Source organism: Lissotriton vulgaris, chromosome 5 (genome assembly GCF_964263255.1).
Source record: "Lissotriton vulgaris chromosome 5, aLisVul1.2, whole genome shotgun sequence".
In the NCBI taxonomy this organism is placed as follows: Eukaryota; Metazoa; Chordata; class Amphibia; order Caudata; family Salamandridae; genus Lissotriton; species Lissotriton vulgaris.
In genome coordinates, this window is record NC_141693.1 from 1,104,085,186 (window position 1) to 1,104,106,199 (window position 21,014).

General features: G+C 45.2%; 1 protein-coding gene across 3 annotated transcripts in view; it reads right to left on the bottom strand.

Annotated features, from left to right (window-relative positions):
* Window positions 1–21,014, bottom strand: part of BBIP1 (BBSome interacting protein 1) — a 45,812-nt gene that overhangs the window by 10,378 nt on the left and 14,420 nt on the right. The window lies entirely within an intron of this gene.

The window sequence follows — 21,014 nt, forward strand, 5'->3', positions numbered from 1 at the left end:
TACACTTAGATAAAGACCAAATCCTGTGTCTTAACTATGGACCCGTGGTAGACAGACTGACTGATCAGGTAGAGCACTGGATCCAGCTACCCCTCTCAATGGCAGGCAGTATAGCTGTTATGAAGATGGTGGTAGTGCCCCAGTTTTTTTTTATTTCTTTCACAACATCCCCATGCCACTGAAAAACCCATTTTTTGTTACGCTATGCACCACCCCCACGCGCCTAATATGGGGAGGAAGACAAACACGATTGGATGGACCACTTTGGTCCTTCCATATTAACGCAGAGGCTTTGATGTTACAAACCTCCATTTCTATTACCTGGGGGCACAGTGCTGCTTCGCTAGAAACTGGAACCACCCACACGCCTGAATACCATACGCCAAAGCTAAGAGACCTGGCTCTCCCTACACCGCTAGCCGCAATACTACAGGTTGGTTTGCCACGTGACCTGCACAACATTCAGACAGCGTCTACAACAAACTGGGCTTGAATGCGGCTGCTTCGGATGACAGGCGGCCATTTGTTGTCCTCCCTGTAAATTCCACTGGCCGCTAGTCCTTGGATGCCTATCACACAGGAGGCTTTGGTCCAGTGCACGCTATCTAGATACTCCTTGAATACATTTGGGGACTTTTCCTTCTCATGCACTGAAGGTGTACGTTTCCCATCTGCTCCTCAGATGGAACATTTTGTACTGAGGTGTCTGTCGGGGGCTTCTTAGAACCCATATGTGTTTCTACCCCTGACAATTATCCTAAAAGATAGACAAGGGGGGGGGGTCATCTCACCTCTACGCTATACCACGCCCGCTTGACCTTGCTTCCTAAGTTGTCAAAATACAGGCTGCATAGGAGCCAGATCTGGGATGTTCTTTATATGACCAGAAATGGTATGCTTGCTGTGCACAAACCAGATTGGTGACTCTCAATCACCGCCACAAACTATTGCACTTTAAATTTCTCTGGTGCGCATGTGCTACACCCGCTAAACTACATCGAATAGACCCAACTCGCATGCCTGAGCACCCCAGGTGTGGTTTCCCTCTAGCAGACTTTGCCCACATGACAGGAACCTGCAACAGAGTTGTGTCATACTGGCAGGACATTTTCACTGAACTTTCCCTTATGATACAGCTCAACACTGAACCTTCCCCATTGCTGACACTAGTAGGTAATGTTAAGAATATTGCAAAAACCTCATGCCGGTTTGTAGCAATTGCGCTGTTCATGGCCAAAAGAAAAATCGTCATACCCTGGAGCACCAAACACTCACCTACTAATTATGAAAATCAGTAGCTTAATCTACTGCGACATAAATAGCAAGCTCTATGCAGCTCTACAGCCACCCACGTCTAGACCCCGCAACCTTTGACAACCACTGCAGTCCTATCTCCTCACTCTAGACACTGCTGCTGATGTGCAATCACAGTAAACAACACCACTCCATGCACCAGCACTGACAGCGTGAATTAGGAGCTAGAAACTTCCCTGGGTACAGTAAATAAGCCAGCTAGGTCCATGAGAAGTGCATAGGGGGCGGGGGTGTCAATCTCTGAAAATGACACAGGACCCATACAAACATAAAAACACACCACACAAAGTTTTTCTGAGGAGACAGCATGCTACTTGGGCTCAAGCGCCTGGATACCCTCTCTGGTCTTAGTGCGCTATACAAATCAATGTAATATAACATACCAAGGCTCCAGGCGGAGCAGCTGGCTATTACCATCTAGATTTTTAGAGTACTTAAGGCAACTCCAGTGTGAAGAAATAGGTGTCTTTTGTGGGATTCATCAAGCTCTAGACTATAAGTCTGAAAGTAAATCTCTAACCTCTACAGGACCTATAGAGCAGACAAAGTTGAGGACACAAATACATCTAGTCCCTACATTGAGTTGAAATCAGTAGGACTTCCTACAGACGGGAAGCATTTTCCCTTACAAATTCGTAAGATTTGTCACAATGATTACTGCTGCTGCTTATATGTGAAAAATAGTTGTAAATAGCACATATATGTGATGTCAAATAGTGTTCATGTTGTTTGTTTTCCAAATCGATTTGAAGAGAGTCTCATGTTTATTCAAAACACAGAGCTGTATGTCTAAATGTGTTTTGCGAGAGAAACCTAGTGTCTAAAATAACTTTAAAAAAAGATATTGCAGCCCAGGGTTAATAAAAAGGACTACTGAGGCACAATAGTTTCATTTATGGTGTCGGAGGCACATGTTTGTTGTGATAATCTTATCTGCGAAGGGAGCACCAAGCAGCACCATGTACAGGTTGACAATGACAGGAGACAGGATGCAACCCCAGAGGACTACAAAAATAGGATGTTTTGTGACCTGGACATGCCGCACAAAGAGCATGTCTGATCAATAGAGGCCTACATCTGATACTACCATAAGAAGCCCATAAAAGTTCATGTTGCCCTTAATCTTTCTCTCGATCACGACATAAAAATAAAACATAAAATACATTTATATATTTGTTATTTTTAAGGCAAGCAATAAGAATTCAATCATCTCAACGTGCACAAGTGTCCACACAAAGAACTGTGGATGGCACAAGCATCATTCATTTCACAAACAAAACACACATAAAGTTGGCGTTTCATTACGTGCAGTACCGATACAAATACACCTAAAACAAGCATTTACAATGCAATGGTGTCGGCATTGTTAAAGTTAGAGCTATTGGCATTGCCCATGACATTATTTTTATTTATGTTTTTGTTTTTAAAACATATAAATAAATGGCATTGTCATTTACAATGCCAATAGCTTAATCTCTCGCAAATGCGAGACCTATTGCATTTGCACCCTCACACAGAGCCACACACACAAAGCCACCCAAACACACATACAGAGCCACCCACACAGAGCCACCCACACACAGAGCCACCCACACACAGTCATTCACACAGAGCCACCCACACAGAGTCATTCACACAGAGCCACCCACACAGAGTCATTCACACAGAGCCACCTACGCACACACAGAGCCACACGCACACACAGAGCCACCTACACACACAGAGCCACCTACACACACAGAGCCACCTACACACACAGAGCCACCCTCACACAGACCCACCTACACACACACACAGAGCCACCCTCACACAATACTACTATAACGCCTGGCAAGCGAACAACATACCAGCATAAACGTTTTATTTTTCGTGATCAAGCACAAAAGACGTGACCGCATCTGCAGTAAGTTTTTTTAGGTTTAAAGCCAAAAAAATCCTTACTCGTGAACGTTGAACTGTTTACTCACAATTAAAGTAATGGTTCTGTGCAAATACTCTTTAAAATAGTACATATGTAATTGTGACATTGACAAGCGTTCTTGTAATCACATCTGTAGCGTGTGTGTATGCTTTTTCATAACTACTGACACGCCTCCCACACACTGAGTGAGGGCGTCTTCCCTCACTAGAGCCTGTCAATAGCGACTCTTACTTTTCTCCAGCTCCTATTTGGGAAGAAGCTAATTCAGGAATTCCCCCCCGAGAACCTTTGCAGAAGGCAGGGAAGTGGCTTTCATTGCGCAGCAGGAGCAGTGGCGCCGGTGCCAAGAGGCCTCAGGGGCACACTGAGTCCTGATAATTACTATGGGCTCATTCCGATCCTTAAACTAGGGCTACGCTACTGACAGCAGACCCCACCCTTGCATCTGGAGTACAAAAGAGGAGTACGCAGTGAAACAAGCAAAATAAAAATAATTTTAACAAAGTTTGTTCTCTGTGTACCAAGCACAGGCATAAATGAACAAGTAGGGGTGGACAGGCCACCTTTCCTTTCTTGCGTCCAGGCCCCTTGCTGCTCTGTAGCGCCTCTGCCTTGGCCATATCGTGTATCTGTTTAGGTTCGGTACCCTGTGATGAAACTCACCATCCCATCAGGAGTGTCCCCAGCCTGCTGTGGGACCACAACTTCTCTCATTTTTTGGGACTTTTCACCAAAAGTTTTTGTAGTTAGAACCAAAACTAGGCCATGCGGATGTGGTTCCCAAAAAAGCAGGCTCTGGGACCCTTTGCACTAACTACAAAACATCTACAGTTATGTCTCTGCGATGTAGATAGCAATGTGCAAGGGGATGGTGTGTGGGATGCGCACTTCATGACTGCACGTTTAGGTGGATTAATATTTTCTGCTCGCTTTTATTGCATGTATGCTTATTGGGGCATGAGTTTATACAGTGACTTTCACATGAATAGACAGAACTTTCTTGTAGTTTCGCTGCAAATGCACCATGTAAGGATACGGGACTTTAGGCTCGAATCAGTTTTACAATCACTACCTCAAATATCGGAATCGAAATTGGCTGCGCGATATTTCCTTGCTAGGACTTTGGAACAGTATTAAATGCTAGAATCTCACTGTACAAGGGTACATCATTATGTATATGCTACTGTTGGCTGCGAGTGCAAAATTTAAGGAGCAGGACTTCATAAACAAAGTACCCCACTGCGTGTGCTCATAGTGTGAAGCAGACAAACAAATGTAATCCAAATTACGTGCACCACTCTGCAGTCTTTCATTAAGACATGGTAAATCTCCTCTCTGTGCATAAAAATGCGCAAAGCATTAAATGACCGCAAACGCCGAACAGCGTACATAACAAATAATCCAACAGCCCAGAGGAATACTAGCGCCCAACCCAGCCACACACACACATGCCCAAGTATTTACTCACCGCTCTTGGGTTTAGTTTCCCCCGCGGGCCCGGTCGAGCCGGCCCTGGGCTGGGCTTTGCTGATGGTGCTGCTGTCCATGTCGGCTGTGCCGGCTGGGCTAAGCGGCATGGACGGGGGCGCCGGAGGGGGAGCGGAACACGGGAGGTGCTGGAGGATACCAAGGCTCATGGTTTTCGGGCACTGCGGGCGGGACCACACCTCAGGCATCATGGAGACATCCTCGGGGGTTGCCGAAGCCAAACAAGAGACAAGCATGCTGCCTTCCATGAAGCCGGCCAGGAACAGAGCAGTCATCGGCGCGCGGCGGAGACGCTGGCGCCGTGAGCGTGGGCGCTACCAAATCTGCACGTGGCCAGCTCTTGTCGCTCCCTCTCCCATTCATAATGCTGGGCGCGTGCCCAGCACTTATCTCCGTTTGTCGCCAAAAACGATTGCTATAGTTCTCTGCCGAGAACCCGCTTTGCACGTCTCTAAGCCGAGACCTAAAAATGGGCAGTAATACCTTTAGTGACAAGTATTTGCAATGCAATAGGACTCGCATTTGCGAAAGCATTGTAAATAACCATACCTTTTATTTGTGTGTTGGTTTTTAAAACATAAATAAAAGTCATTTTCATATACAATGCCAACAGCTTAAACTCTTGCAAATGCGAGACCTATTGCATCGCTAATGCTTGTTATGTAAGGCATGCAGTTTGTGGTTATACATCTTAATAAGGGTGTACTGTCCCACGTGGTCTCCTGACACGACAAACAAAGCTCTTACTGAAAATAAAAGTGGCACCTTTGTTAAGTTTAAAAACAGAAACTAGTATTATATAATGGTCTAATGCAGTTTTCGGCTCTCTGGAGGCAGGCAACGGTTGACCAGCCAAATGTGGCATGTGAAGCTTTTTGGCTTTGATATGAAGACGTCCCGTGCCAGTGTTAATGACAAACAAATGAACTAAAATAGTGACCGACAACTGCTTCTCCGGCACTCCACACAGCGTACGACTGGAGTGTCAGTAATGTGATGAAGTCTAGACAGAGAAACAAAAGCAGTTACCCCGAGGTGCCAGCAGCTCGTGAGCCCCGCCCCCACTCCTACTTTGGGCCTAGGGTGCTCATGCCCAAATTTTCAGTCCCCTCTGCTAACTGTGGCCAGAGAGACCCCACTAGCGATAAGTCTGGTTGGATGTTACTGCCTGTGACCATCAGCTGTAATAGCAGTGGGTTTCCTGTCTGCTGTAAATATTGTGGAGGGGGTGTGGAGGCAGGGCCCTCTAGGGAGACTACTACTCTCATAGATCCTCCTTCTTGGTACACTAGGATTCTGGTTCACAGATGGTAATCAACTGGGCCCTGTGTAAAGAAGACTAATATCCAATGCAGCCTGTGACCACCTATTATCCACCAAACCCATCCCTAGAGCATAGCATGTCTGACTACAGCCCTGTAATAACAAATATCTGAGAAAGGAGTGAACCTGCATTTCTGTGAAGCTGAGCGAGAAATACTAGGAACAATAAGAGTCCTCCTTTGGATTTATGTTTCTTTTTTAAATTGAAAATATATTTAAACCTATCTCACCAAGTTCAGCAGGACAATAGCAAATTAATCAATCGTGAATTTGCTATTACTTAATAGTAAATTATTTGGTTGAGGACCAAAATAAACAACTGTGCCTACATTAATTTGCAGCAAGTGATTAATCAACACAATGGATAAACAGAAAGTAACAAGGTTGCTACGAATGGTTGGGCCCATGCGAGTAAAATGTGCGATCATCGTTGAAGGGATGTAGAAAACACAAGTGGGAAGAAAAAGTTCAGACTAGTTGTCAAATGAGTCAATCACCAGGCGACCTCCAAATTCATGTTTTGTCAAAACGTAGACAAGTCTATATTTTGACCTCAAACAATATTGGGAGAATTTTCATCAGAAAATTGGCTGGTAAACTTGAAGTAGCACCCCTATGATGGTGTTATTATCAAGGAGCTTGTAGGAAGCCATAAATCAGGAGTACCCAAACGTAATTGAAATATTGCACTCACAGAAACGCAGTGACAATTTGACCAGTTAGGGGGCTTTGTTATGAAAAACATCAGCTCCAGTCAAATGAATGCTCTCTTCTGATGGGCCAGCATCCTGTGCTGCTGAAAATGTACGTTTGATTCCCAAGCCCTTGTTGATACTGTTCGATACACTTTTAGGAGTTTTTTTAGACAGAACAGGAACTCAGGACTTTATTGGTGGAATGAAAGCTGTTGCTTAAATCAGATAGTAAATACCCATACTGGAGTGGAACTTAAAACCCCTGTGCCAGCCCCTAATGTGTGAGCATTATGCTTTAATTATCATTACCATGTATTAATCTAATAATCGCATTTGCCTTGAAAGGATAAGTTTACAGACAATATATGTACTAGTGACTGGGAATGACACGGAGACTGAAGCACTGAATACTAACCCAGTGGGCTTCATTCAAACATTCACTAAAGCTTCCAATATATAAACCCATCTTGTCCAGTTCGTTCGCTGAACAGAATGCTAGAAATGTGTACACAGACAAGTACATTGCCAGAAACTGAAAAAAGCAGACCTGCTCCGATTAGAGCTGAGGAGTGATAAAGGGCTGCGAAGATTATTGCTTTGACATCACTTCTGCGGAGTTCACTGTGCGTGCTAAATAGTCCTACACTTCATTATTTTAGGACTTCAACCTTGCTTGTCGCACTATATTTGTTTGGCACCTGAAAGGAAATTGCTACTAAGTATTACCTTTTCCTGCGAAACTAGAAACAGGATGAGATAAATGTTCTTACCCAGTAATGTAGCGTCATGGCACTGTGAGCTGTCCAGACCAGATATTGCCACGCAGCTGAGTACATTTTAAGAAGGTCTGGGACTCCTCCGTTTCAGGGATATTCGAGCGCTAAAAGGCATGTCAATTTACAGTGCGCCGATTTGGGAGACAGCACTGAGTTACGGGAGACCAGTGCAACCTACCAGAAAAAGGTCGTCAAGCACCTCTGAAAAAAGCCCAAACATCTGTCTGGATTTAGTGCACGCTTATACATTTGATGAATTGACAAGAAAAATTATTTCAATTTTCAACTCTAAGCATTGTGTAAAAATGTTTTTAACATATTTTTTTTTAAAAGAGAGAGGAGGGGCACACTGCAAGGAGATCCCTCCTTGTGGGCACGAGGGGCTGTGCTGCTTCTCGGAGAGGGCGGCAGAGCGAAAAGTTATTTTGCTTATTGGTCAACTCACCAGAGATCTTGATTGTCTTCTCTCAATTCCTTTGTGTTTCTGTTCAAAGAAAGCCGATTTTGCAAACGCCTGGGGTCAAAACAGCTGAAGTGAACCGTCCCTATTCTTGCACATGTCACAGTTTTAACCCCTTCGATTCTGATGACGAGCTCAGCTCGTCATTTAACGCGGCTTTTACAAAAAAGCCGCGTAGCGGAAAAATAACCGCCGCAGCGATGCGGTTAAGCATTTAACAGAGCCCCAAAAACTCAGGAATTAGCAACCATTCTAATAACAACAAAAGCGTTAGGAGAGAGAGTGTCCTGCCTGCTGTTGCAGACAAGACAAAGCTATCTGAGAAAATAGTGCTCGGAGGCTGTAACTAATGCCTACCGAGTAACAACACAAGTAACAGGGGATCTCCCCATGGGAGGTTACAAAATGAGACAAGGAGGGACTACTCAGCCTTTTCAACAATGAACAGCCAAGTTTACAGTGGACAGGGCTTTAAGTCACTAACTCAATACAGGATGCATCACAGAGCAGCGCTTGCGCTTTCCAGGCTCAACCTAAAAAAACATCAGGGCGGTACCCCCTTAAATTGAAAAAATTTCACCCTAGTGTAGACCTTGTAGTATTTTGCCTTCTGGGCCCACTTTGATTCTTCCTTCGTTATTCGGATTAGCAGCTTTAACCTACCTTTGCTTCGCACAGCCACACAGAATACATTTGTTTTTGTGACATGATATTATTTTAGAATCAAGCTGCACATATTTATTATTCAGTGACTCTTCTTGAGATTTAATCTGAACATTTCATACAAGGTCAAACAACATGGCGTACTATTTTCTTGTGCCAGTCATCAACATCTCCCAACTTTGGTAGATATAACACAGTAGCACAGCTGCAGTTTTCTAACACAATAGTTCTTATCATATAAACTGTGTCTCAGCCCCTTGGAGAGCAAAGGGGAGTATTCCAGGAGAGTGACAAGTCTTAGAATTGAGGTAACATCTTTGCGTAAACTGAGTTTACATCTATGATGTGGCCCACCAAACCACACATAACAGGAATGGGGTTTGGCGCTAATCCCAGAGATCACCAATATATCCCTGTGCTTACATTGTGAGGGTAGGCCTAGATAGATATATTAGTTGTCATGGTCGGGTTGCACATTGTTTACAGCCTGTTAGTAATATTTATTACTTTTCTCAGTTGTAATTGTTTATGAATTGCAGCAGACCTGTCTCAAAATCGACTACAATAGTTTCAATAAATGTATTGTAAACTTCCTTTGTGTCTTTCTTCTCTTCACTATAGCCATGCATGAGTGAGAACAAAAGGTGAGGATCTGTTTCCACAGTTCACTTGGGGACTAGAGGTTCTAGGTTTGCCTATATCACCTGCCACCCTGGAAAGGTTAGGAGTGCAAGTGAGGCACTATGAGCGGGTCAGATTTGGGCCTACAGGTACTGATGTGGTAGCGAGACTCAGTCCCTACATTCTGAAGTTGTGTTCTCCCAAGGCACAGGTCTGTTTCTAAAAAGGATCCCCGCAACAACCTCCCTGCCATGTCTAAGATAAAGTAGAAACCATCTGTAGGCTTGATATCGAAACATCTTGAAGACTGGCATTCTTTACACAAGGGCGACACGGTCGACACGGTCTGCCACCGCACCCTAGTACGGCGCCTCAGCAACGTCGGAATCCAGGACAAGGCGCTGGAGTGGATCACCTCCTTCCTCGACGGGAGAACACAGAGAGTCCGCCTACCACCGTACAAGTCAGAGGCCACCGAAGTCATCTGCGGCGTCCCCCAAGGATCATCTCTGAGCCCCACCCTCTTCAACGTCTACATGAGCCCCCTCGCGGCCATCGTACGCAAACACAACCTCAGCATAATCTCCTACGCCGACGACACCCAGCTGATCCTCTCCCTGACCAACGACCCCGCCGCCGCCAGAGCCAACCTGCACGAAGGGATGAAAGAGGTAGCCGAGTGGATGACGACCAGCCGCCTGAAACTGAACTCGGACAAGACGGAGGTCCTCATCCTGGGCTCCTCTCCCTCCGCCTGGGACGACTCCTGGTGGCCTCCCGCCCTGGGCACCGCACCCAAACCGACAGACCATGCACGCAACCTGGGCTTCATCCTGGACTCCTGCCTCTCCATGACCAGGCAAGTCAACAACGTCTCCTCGGCATGCTTCAACATCCTACGCATGCTACGGAAGATCTTCTGGTGGATCCCCACCGAGACCAGGAAGACCGTCACCCAGGCCCTCGTCACCAGCCGACTGGACTACGGCAACGCCCTCTACGCCGGGACCACCGCCAAGCTCCAGAAGAGACTCCAGCGGATCCAGAACGCCTCAGCCAGACTCATCCTCGACATCCCACGAACCAGCCACATCTCCGGACATCTGCGAGACCTTCACTGGCTCCCCGTCAACAAAAGAATCACCTTCCGCCTCCTCACCCACGCACACAAAGCCCTACACGACCAAGGCCCGAGCTACCTCAACAGCCGAGTCAACTTCTACGCTCCCAAACGCCACCTCCGATCAGCCAACCACGCCCTCGCCGCCGTCCCCCGCATCCGAAGAGCGACTACAGGAGGAAGGTCCTTCTCCCACCTGGCCGCCAAGACCTGGAACTCCCTCCCGACCGACCTGCGCCTGACCCAAGACCACCTCTCCTTCAGGAAGAAGCTGAAGACCTGGCTGTTCGAGCAGTAGCGGCTCCCCCCCCCCCCAGCGCCTTGAGACCCCACGGGTATGTAGCGCGCTTTATAAGTGTCACTGATTGATTGATTGATTGAAGGGCGAATCAGGGTTCCTTCCAGGAAAGAACACAAAATGTATAAGCGCCCATCTGGTCAGAATAATGGTTAATATGAAATTATTTTTTTTCTTGATCTCTCAGTTGCTTTTGACATAGTCAACCAGGACATCTTGTTTGTACCACAAGCAAGCTACTAGGATAGTTGGTCAAGCTTTAGGCTGGTTCGCCATTTTTTTTTTACAATTACAAGTCAATCTGCAATGCTCTGTCACAACTACTTCAGCAACAATTTACTGCCATGTGGGGCTCCTGAAGGCTTTGCACTGTCCCCAATGCTGTTCAATATTTAGAGCCACTGTGCAGCCTGAAATGCTAAGTTTACATCCCTACCTTATGTTAATTATATGCAGCTGTTACTAAAATGTGACCAACATTCCACTTACGCCACTGGAAGTTTTTTTTACTTGAGTGGTGATGAGACAGAGGTGCAAATCATGAGTGGCGACTCAAAAGACCTGGCCCGCTGGCGCTTGTCTTCTGAAACTCCCCTTTTACCTTCATTCCAATGGAGGTTCAAGAATTAGGGAGTCCTCGTTAATCTGAAATGGTTGTTCCTACCCGAAATACAGAAAATATGTGCCACGAGTAAAGCCCAGTCTAATATCTTAAAAGAAATCAATCACTTCAACCTGGGGCAAAGTTGGAGTAGGTAGTGAGGTCATGTGTTCGTTCCCACCCAAGATTATTGGGGTGTGATTTATATATACATTCCAGATCAAGCCATTTCGAAGGCATAAAGGATTCAGAACAGCTGAGACATTCATGAAACCTGTTAAGGAACCCAGAAAATGGGAAAATCTCTTTTAGACAATATGACTCAAAGCATTCTGCTTTATCCACAGCGCCTTTTGCAACACCGGCTTGGATTGTCTATCTTATTTAGTTACCAGAGAAGCCTTGCTCCTCTGTAGGTCCTATTACAAACTGGCGAGCTGTTGCAGAATTGCCTTCTTCTTTTTGGGCCCCTAGCTTTGGAATAGCCTGCCTCAAATTATACAATATATCTCCACCTTTGGAGCTTTAGGCAAGCTGTCAAAGCTTCCTGTTCTTGATTTTGGCTGCTATCCTGCTCTTGTCTGTCATGTTGTGTGTTTCATTTCGTAGCACCAAGATGGTTCAGTGAACATGAGCTCAAATAAATAATAGTGTAAAACTCATCAATCTAAGAAAACAGCATGGCACCAACTTTCACAGCAATACCAAATCAAGATAGATCTTCAAATCATGCAAACATGACCTTTTCTTCTTTTATTTTCCTATCACATGTGTTTTTCTGGCGATGCTACACTGCAAGTTAAAATTGCCACCGTCCTTCAAGTTGTAGTCTTCCCCCTTCTTTCCCTAGTTCAAGCCCTTCCTCCCCTCGCCGTCTGCCCCTGGCCTCTATCAAGGTGCACATAACCGTGACAGCGAATCCATTTGTTGTCTGGTGTACAGCCCTCAACCTGGCAAAACAAAAAAAGGGAAAACCTGCTTCACCAAAAGCAGCACACTGAACGTAGCATACCCAATGCCTTAAACAACTGTAATTTCCTATTAAAAGTGGACTATGGTACTTAGTTATTGCTGACACAAGTAACAAATAAATATTGGACACTACACTGGGAAATCCCTAGGGAAGGATTTAAAAATACACTTTAACTAAATAAAAGTGTTTCCGTATAGCGAAGTCAAATTATCACCAACATGTATATGCCTATAAAGTGATAAGTGGTCTTTTATAAATATGTACTTACCTTCCTGCTAAGAATAAAGACAAATTACAGGTATAATCAAGTGAGCGTAGGATGGGGAAACATATATTTCAGGCAAGTGAAGGGAGCTCTTCCCCTCAAGTGGGGGTATAGGTGAAGCTTAGATCTCTTGCTTGTGTATTGCTCTGTGATATTCCTCAAGGCCCCTCAGGGGGCCAGGCTAGTATTACAGCTGCTGTGCCTTGCAACAAGAGTTTCTCATAGGTCTTCCCTGGTGCTATGAATCTTGCTAGGAAACACATGACATAGCTTGGAACCCAAAAACCAAATTACTTACCTACAGTAATGCATTTTTTGGCTAGTGCATCTACAGTAGATTCCACACCTTTTGAATATCCCAAAGGTCAGTCTTGGTCCGGGAACTTTTTGACAGGTCTCCTACACCGAGAGGGGGTGCCTGCTCCACCTCAGCACTGCACGCTCCCTCTAGACATAGAGTATGTAATAACAGGACTTTTTGTATATACAGCCATGCAACAAGGAGGTGGGTGGGCCTCTAAGGATTCTGCAGTTAGATTCAGTATTTAAAAGAAAAAGCTTTAAGGAAGGGAAGTAACTTGTTCTCCTAATGGATACTTCTACCTGCAGGCCAGTCTGGGCAATCAGAATTACTTGGGCCCAGTTGAGGCAAATCTTCTTCAAGACACGAGGAATCAAGGGTATGGGAGGAAACACGTAAAACTGGGGAAAGTCCCACTTAAATATAAATGCTTCCCAAAAGCTCCCTGCATCGGACACTGAAGGGTATAGAATTTCAGACAGTAAGCATTTTCTTGAGTGGCAAACAAGTCAATGCGAGGAGTTCCCCTACAATTGAAAGATGTCCTGGACTACTTTCATATGAAGGAACCACTTTTGGTCGGCAAGATATCACCAACTGAAACAGTCTGCTCCTATGGTGAGAACTCCGGCCAGGTGATTTGCCACTATGCAAATGTGATGGTCCTGGGCTCAGGACCAGAGCTGTAGAGGTTCTCTGCAGAGAAGGTGTAAACCTACTCCCCCTTGTTTGTGCTATACCACATCGATGTTGTTTTGTCTTTCAAGATCTGGGCAAACTGACCATGAAGAGAAGTGAGAAAGGCTTTGAGAGCTAGACGTGTCACCCGTAATTGCAATAGTTTTATGTGTAATGCCTGTTCTTCTGGTGGCCAGAAGGTTCTGATCTGCAATTCTTATGGATGAGTTTTCTGCCTTAGAGGGGAGGAATCAGTGATCACTTTTGCCACCAGGTGAAGAGGTTGAAACAGTTCTCCTTGAGAAAGGTTGCTGCTCATACTCCACCAATGCAGATTCACTGGAGAGCTTGATATTGGCATGGAAATCCCTATTGTGTTAGAACCACTACCTGCAGAGACACCACTGGAGGGCCCTCTTGCCAGCGTGCATGGGTGACCAACAGTATGCAGGAGATTAGAAGACCTGGTAGGCGTAAAACCATTAGTACTGGGAAGATAGCTGCATTGAAAACCATCAGAATCATAGCTTGAATGTCTTGAATCCTGTGAGGAGGAGGAGGAGGGTACATTGAGAAAGCACTAAGTGAGATTTGGACTTGTTGATCAAAAAGTCCAGGTTGAACAACAATTGTGTTGTCACGTGCAACTGCAAAGACGTCATCTATGGAGCCCAGGTTTGATGAGCTAGTCATCGAGGTAAAGGAATACCAGAATTCTCATCCTTCTGAGATGAGAATCAACCACATCCATCACCTTCAAGAAGACGTGAAGTGCCCAAGTGAGGCCAAACAGAAGGACTGTAAATTGATAACATCATGATACAACCATGAAACCAAGAAACTTCAAAAGAGCCTGCAGGACAGGTATGTAGAATTATGCAGCCTGCAGATCGCCATCCAGCCTTCTGCTTCCAGCGTTAGCAGAACCGGAACCAGGGACAGTATTTTTAACTTTTCTTTTTGAGTAACCAGTTTTAAATCCAGCGGTATAGTATTTGACAAAACACTGTCTTTTTGGGGGGGATCACAAACATAACATCTGTGACTACTTTCTTGCTCCTGAGCCAACTCCACTGCACACTTTCAGAGCAAGGATTTTACATCCTGTTGAAGGATATGCAAATGGCCCATGCTGCAGTACTTCTTGTTGGGGGAGGGATGGAAGGGGATGATTGTTGAAAGGAAAAGGCTTACCCACTTTTACACAATTTGCAAGACCCAAATGTCTGAAGTAATGACCCTCCATGCTTGGAGAAAGTAGGAAACCACCGGGCTGAAAGTGTTGAGATAAGACTGACTAAGTGCTGCTTCTCTACTCTGGCTGGGAATCAGGAGGAAGACGGAGGAAGGAAATAGGGTAGTGCACACTGCCTTCCTTTGTCCCGCACTCTGTATCTCTTGTAGATGGGATCTGATTACCGCTGGCGAGTATACTGCTATTGTAATCGAAAGGCCTCTGCTAAATCCTCAAAACGTTTTAAATTGTCTGTTGTCGCTAGACTGTTTGCAAACTTAGAGACCTTCCAGTTGCTTCGCTATGTTTGAATCGTTCTAAAGCAGAATCAGCTTAAACCCCAATGAGCAGACAAAGGGCATGTCCATCAGTATAGCTTGGACGTCTTGTGAAAACCCTGAGCTTTTTAACCAGGCAGGTCTACCCAGGAAGACAGACGTGCCCATGGCTCATGTAACAGCGTCTGCAGTATTAAAGACCAATTAGGTTATTTACTTTGCTGCAGCCTGGCCAACACATATCAGCCCTGAAAAATGTGTTTGGAAGTCTGATGGTAAATAGGGTTCTGTATGTGCCGGCTCTAGCAGTGTATGGACGTATATGCACAATATGCATGTTGTATCTATGGATGTAACAGCCATACTCCCTGCTGAGAATCTCTTTTTTGCATATTGTTCCATCTTTTTTGATTCCCGGTCCGACTGAGTGGACAAGAAGGATTTTATAGTTCATTTGGAGGAAAGGATGCTTGTACAGCCAGACTCAAGACTAGGAAGACAAAAAGATATGGTCTCCATGAGCTGATTTACAGCAACGGTCGATGGATCTGGACACTGCAAAGCAAGCTGTTGGTTTCTCCCATATGGGTTCCGTTAAGGCCTCGACAAAGGGAAGCAATGGTTCCAACAAGTGGGAGGTACTGCGATACGAGGTGACCTCTGGAGGGGGAGCACCAGTTTGGGATATAGTAGCTCCCATTTCGGGACGTTTCAAGGCAACTGCCATACCTTAACCCTTCAAACTCTGGATCCTTTTATTTCCATTTGATGATATCCTCTGCATTAAGATCCTCCTGAGGGTCAAAATCCCCAAGGAATTATCTGCCTTCTCTGTGTCCCTCTTCGAGAGTGGTGTACTGTAGGGAAAGTGTCTGACTGGAAAGGCTTTAACCCCTTCGCTGCTGATGACGAGCTCAGCTCGTCTTCAGCCACGGGTGGCGTGTGCTGATGACGAGCTGAGCTCGTCATGTAACGCGGAAAATGGAAAACAGCAGCACAGCGCAAAAATCACTGCAGCAGCGATGCGGTTAATGAAGTGTCTTGCTGAGCTGACATATGCGGTGCTGAATGAGTTGTTTGTGTGAGGTAGTAGCAGGAACAGAGTGAAGAGAGCAGACTGATCAAACATTGGGAAGCCACTCAAGGAGTAGACCATCAGTCCCATGGTGTAACAGATAGGAGCAAAGCTCTATTAAATATCTGTTCTATCATGTTCAAAAAGTGAGACTGATCCAAGAGTCCGATCCGTCCCTGGTGTTGAGAATGTCAGATATGTATGACCTAACTGGAGCCTTGAAATCAGCGCAATAGCTGGTGATATGCTATGACTTGTGTCTCTTCTTTTTGTGCTTTCTCTTCAATGACTTGGAAGATGGCATTCATCGAGACCTGGATCTTGGATTCGATTTTCAGAATCCCCAATGTTCATCCCTCACTCTGGCCATTAATATTTTGGTTTCACGTTCTTTGAGCGACTTTGGATGCATTTGCAGCCAGGAACTGCAGGAGTTGATGTTGTGGTCAGATCCAAGGCACCAAAGGAAGATGGTGTGAGCATCCATCACAGACATTTGGCTATCACAGTCTTTGCACTGTTTGAATCCAGAAGGTTTATGTGGAAACATGATGAGGAAGAACTGCACCTATTATAAAATGGGAGAAAATGTTGAATAACAATGGTTCTGTGAGGAGATGTGAAGAGTTCTGGATCTAGTTGATGGCACAACGGAAACAAGGGAACTTATGTCTACAAACTGACAGTGGAGCTTAATGGTTCCAGTGAACTCATGAGGGGACATGTGCAGTGCTGAGGTGGAGCCGGCACCTCCAAAAGACGTGGGAATGTTTCCAGATCGATGCTTAGGATATTCAAAAGGTGAGGAATCTGCAGGCGGAAATATCCACCAGAAGTATTTGTGTTACTGAGCCTGCATGATCAGACATACTGCAACCATCCCGGCATGGGCTATTCTACTGCACATCTGTTATACCTGTCGGCCCTTTGGGTGGTCCCTCCTATTTATTTAGTTTGTCCCTTTTTGCCTCCTAATGCTTTTCCTTTTTACGTTCAATGGAATTTTTGGTGTTGTCCATGGGGGTTAGGTGCTACCTTGACCCTATATATTTTTCTTTTTGAGGCCTAGTCCTCCTCTTGAAATGGTGAAACCAGAGTCACAAAATGGTGGCTCTTAACTGCCACATTCTTTTTACCTCAGAGACTTACACCATAGGACTACACTGGGAAGGCTCTAGAACCTTCCAGCTGATTCTGAAACTCAGGGCCAGTCTATAATAGGGTCAGACCCAGGGCGGCCATTTTGTTGGCATGAGAAGTGACCAGAGAGAGGTTGGTGTGGAACTGGCGAGGAGAGAGGCGACTTAGTCAGGAGGATAACGCACTATAAAGGGATTAGATCGACCTGTGGGCCGGCTGCTTTCCTGTACTGACATGACCCCTCTTGAGTTGACCAATCCCCGCCTTTGCAGAATTACCTCTAATCCTCTAGAGACCCCCGTTTTACTTCAATCCTTCTGGGACCTTTAACCGTGTTACTACTGAAGAGCTGAAGAGAATTAGCTCTGAAGGGACATCTATTGCAGCAATAAGTCTAAATTGCCCCTTTGAATTGTTGTGGGGAATTGGTCAGCAGCGCTGTGAGCCCAAGCCATCGTCATCGCAACGCGTGAGGAAAAAAGGACTCACCGGGTGGGGAATTTCTGGAGCCAGCTGACGATCCTTCTGCGAGGAGGTGCCCACCCTGGCGTGAATTCCTTCCGCTGTGACAGAGGTAGCGGGGCCCGGCGGGGTCTTGTTGAACCCTGGAGAGAACTTGAGGTGACGTCGGAGAAGGCGGAGGCTTGGAGCAGGGAGCCAGCGGCAGCGACGGAGAAGGCGGACCAGAGCTGGAGGAGGCCGGCCGAAGGCGGAGCTTATCATGGGCGGAGCCAGCGAGGGAAGGTCCGCGGAAGTTCGTTCACACTCCGCTATCGGATCACAGAGAGAAGAACGCCTGAACCCCGCTTCGTGAGAGGAAGAAGGCAAGAGAAACCAACCCTCAGCGGAGCTTCTCCAGGTTCAAAAACACAGACCGGGGGCTGCCTAGAACTCGAGTACTGAAGTAAGCTTGGAGTTTACTCGGGGAGAGGGTGGAGGCAAGAATGATCAGACCTTGGCTTTAGTGGGTGACACCTGGGGACTTAAGCCGTGACATTCATGCCTGAAGTGCCGTAGAACAGTCCAACAGCAACGTGTTCAGCATTCCATAGGAATTCAACCTAATCATTCCTGGAACTGCCGTACTTGAAGAGCGGGAGAGTTTCAGTTAGGTTGTGCAATTACTGGATTACGGTACCAAAGGGCTAAAGCAGAGATCAGGGAATACCCTTATGTTGAATATACAGGGCACAGAAATGTTCGTATGGTAGACAGGTCAACCTCTGCAAGAGTAAAATATCTTGGGCCAGATGTAGGTAAATCCGATTTACCGACTTTTAAATACCGAGTCATACCGATTCGGTATTTAAAAGTCTGTAAATTGGAAGGAGGCAGATGTAGGTAAAAAATTACCGAATCTGTGAGAGTCGGTATTTACCGATCCTGTAAATACCGAATCTGTACTTCCCATTGATTCCTATGGGCCTTGAAGCCCATAGGAATCAATGTGAAACACAGATTCGGTATTTACAGAATCGGTAAATACCGAATCCTGCAAGGGTGCAGGGGGTGTCACTTTGACACCCTCTAGCACCCCAATTCTGGACGCATGCACAGATGTGCATGCACACCTGAATTCGGTATTTTACCACCCAATAGGATTGAGTGGTAAAATACCGATTTTTAAGGGCCTGTGGCACGCTTAGGAGTGCCACCTACATGTGGTTTTCCCCAATCGGTAAATATACTGATTCGGTATTTTACCGATTCTGTAAATTTACCGATTCGGTAACTTTACAGAATCGGTAAAATATAGGCCCCCTACATCTGGAAACCCTAATACCGGTCGGTAACGGCCGAATTCGGCTGGTACCGACCGGTATTATGGCTCCTACATCTGGCCCCTTGTGTGGAAAAAGGGAAATGTGTGAATAACCTGCCTGTTTTCTTTTAGATGTGCAGCTGAGTGAGCTAGTGACAAAAGAGGAAAAAAAAGGGAAAAGGTGCTAGGCAACTGTAATCTCTAGCCTTTGTTACCCTGTATACCCGAGGGTAATGCATGAATCAGTACCTCTTAGGAGAGCTCTATTCTGAATGTCCTCCGCAATTGTACTGTGGTATTAATTCTGAAGCAGGGAGGTATAGGGTGAATTCTAGAAACCCTTCCTCTTGAATAAGAAGAGATAACAAGAGATGCGATGTGAAACCTTGTAAATGTCAATACATGATTGAAGAATTATTTGTTGCACTGAATTGAAAAATCTGGTATAAAACAAAGAGAAACTGAAGAGAGTTTTATAAAAACAGACCGTATTTTTCTAAACTGGTGTAGAGTCTTTCTTTTTGGTGGATGGGCGCTAAGTTACTGCACGCAGTGTGATGCAAGCTTAACACAAATTGCCTCGGAGTTTAGTCTTACCCCCTCTGTGCCAGGCTATCCTGTGTAGACTAGTAACCCCAGGTCCAATAACATCAAACAAACAAAAGAGGATGGGATGAATACTTGCAATTTTTCTAACCACTAATCACTCGCAGTAGCATTCCAACCCATCTTTCTTTTGCCCACAATGTCATCTCACTTTGAGACCAGTTTGGGCTGGACTGTTCCTACTGGATCAGAGTCGTGACCGATTTGCATATAGCTGGGTCCAAACTGAGATGGCATGGTGGGCAAAAGAACGATGGGTTGGAATACTACCCGAGTAATTGCCAGTGGTTAGACATATTGCAATCAATCCTCCCTTCAGCTTTTGTGTATTCTATTGCACATCCACGTGTAATTTGCTCTGTGTGGCAAGACTGGACGAGGCCTCCACACATTGTATGACAAACATAGTAACAGTTACTAGCATTTCATATTGTCATGCCGTGTTTCCTTAAATGGATGCCTAGGTATGTCCTCACACTCCAAAATTAGAATACTGATATGCATGGATCCTGCTGAATGGAATCGGTGTCGCTGAACTAGTATGCAAAAGTAGCCTACTGTTCACATGCTGAAAGCTGTGTGTCTGAGAATACGCATCTACTTTCCCTAGTGTGTGTGGCCTGACTACTTTTTTTGAGTGGTTCTTATGTTCAGATTGAATAGGAGACTGGCCTACATTTTTGTAGATGAAGACGGCTCTAGATTTCGAGTAAAGTGTGTAAATCACTAGATTTAAATGTTACAAGGTATGAAACACATGTCTCTCTTACCATGTATACACTTGGCAAACTATGCAAATGCAACACATTACTCTGACAAACAAGTTGAAATTGGCTCCTAGACGCCCCATAAAGAACTGTCTCTTCTTTAAACAAGATATTACTCCACCAGATTGCCATAATACCAGTTATCATGAGAGGCGAATGTCCTGGCACAATACCTCTGTTGGGAGACTCCAATGACACAAAAAACAGATTGTTTGTCTGCTAAGGCTTGAAGACTCATCTCTTCTGAGTGACCTACAGTTATTACTGTCTTCATCTATACTTAAAACCTTGCTATACAGGTCTGATAGACAACTTCAGCTCATAGTCTTACACCTTGCCGTTAATGTGCCTAAAGTGGCTTGTCACCTAAAAGCTGTCCTGCCATATCAAAAGGCATTACTGATAACCTATTCAGGCACTTTAGAGACATCTAATCACCTGTAATTAGACTTGGTGTGATCCAATTTGTCCATCTGGTATAGTCAATATTAATTTTGTACCTATTACTCACTGTAAATTTCTGCCTAAATAAAAGGCTGGCAAAAGACCTACCCAATGAGGTAACTGTTGATACTTATAATGTGAGGAATCTTGAAAATACTGACCTCCAACACCATTGGAAGACATTAGTAAAATTGCTGGATTCTAAAAACTT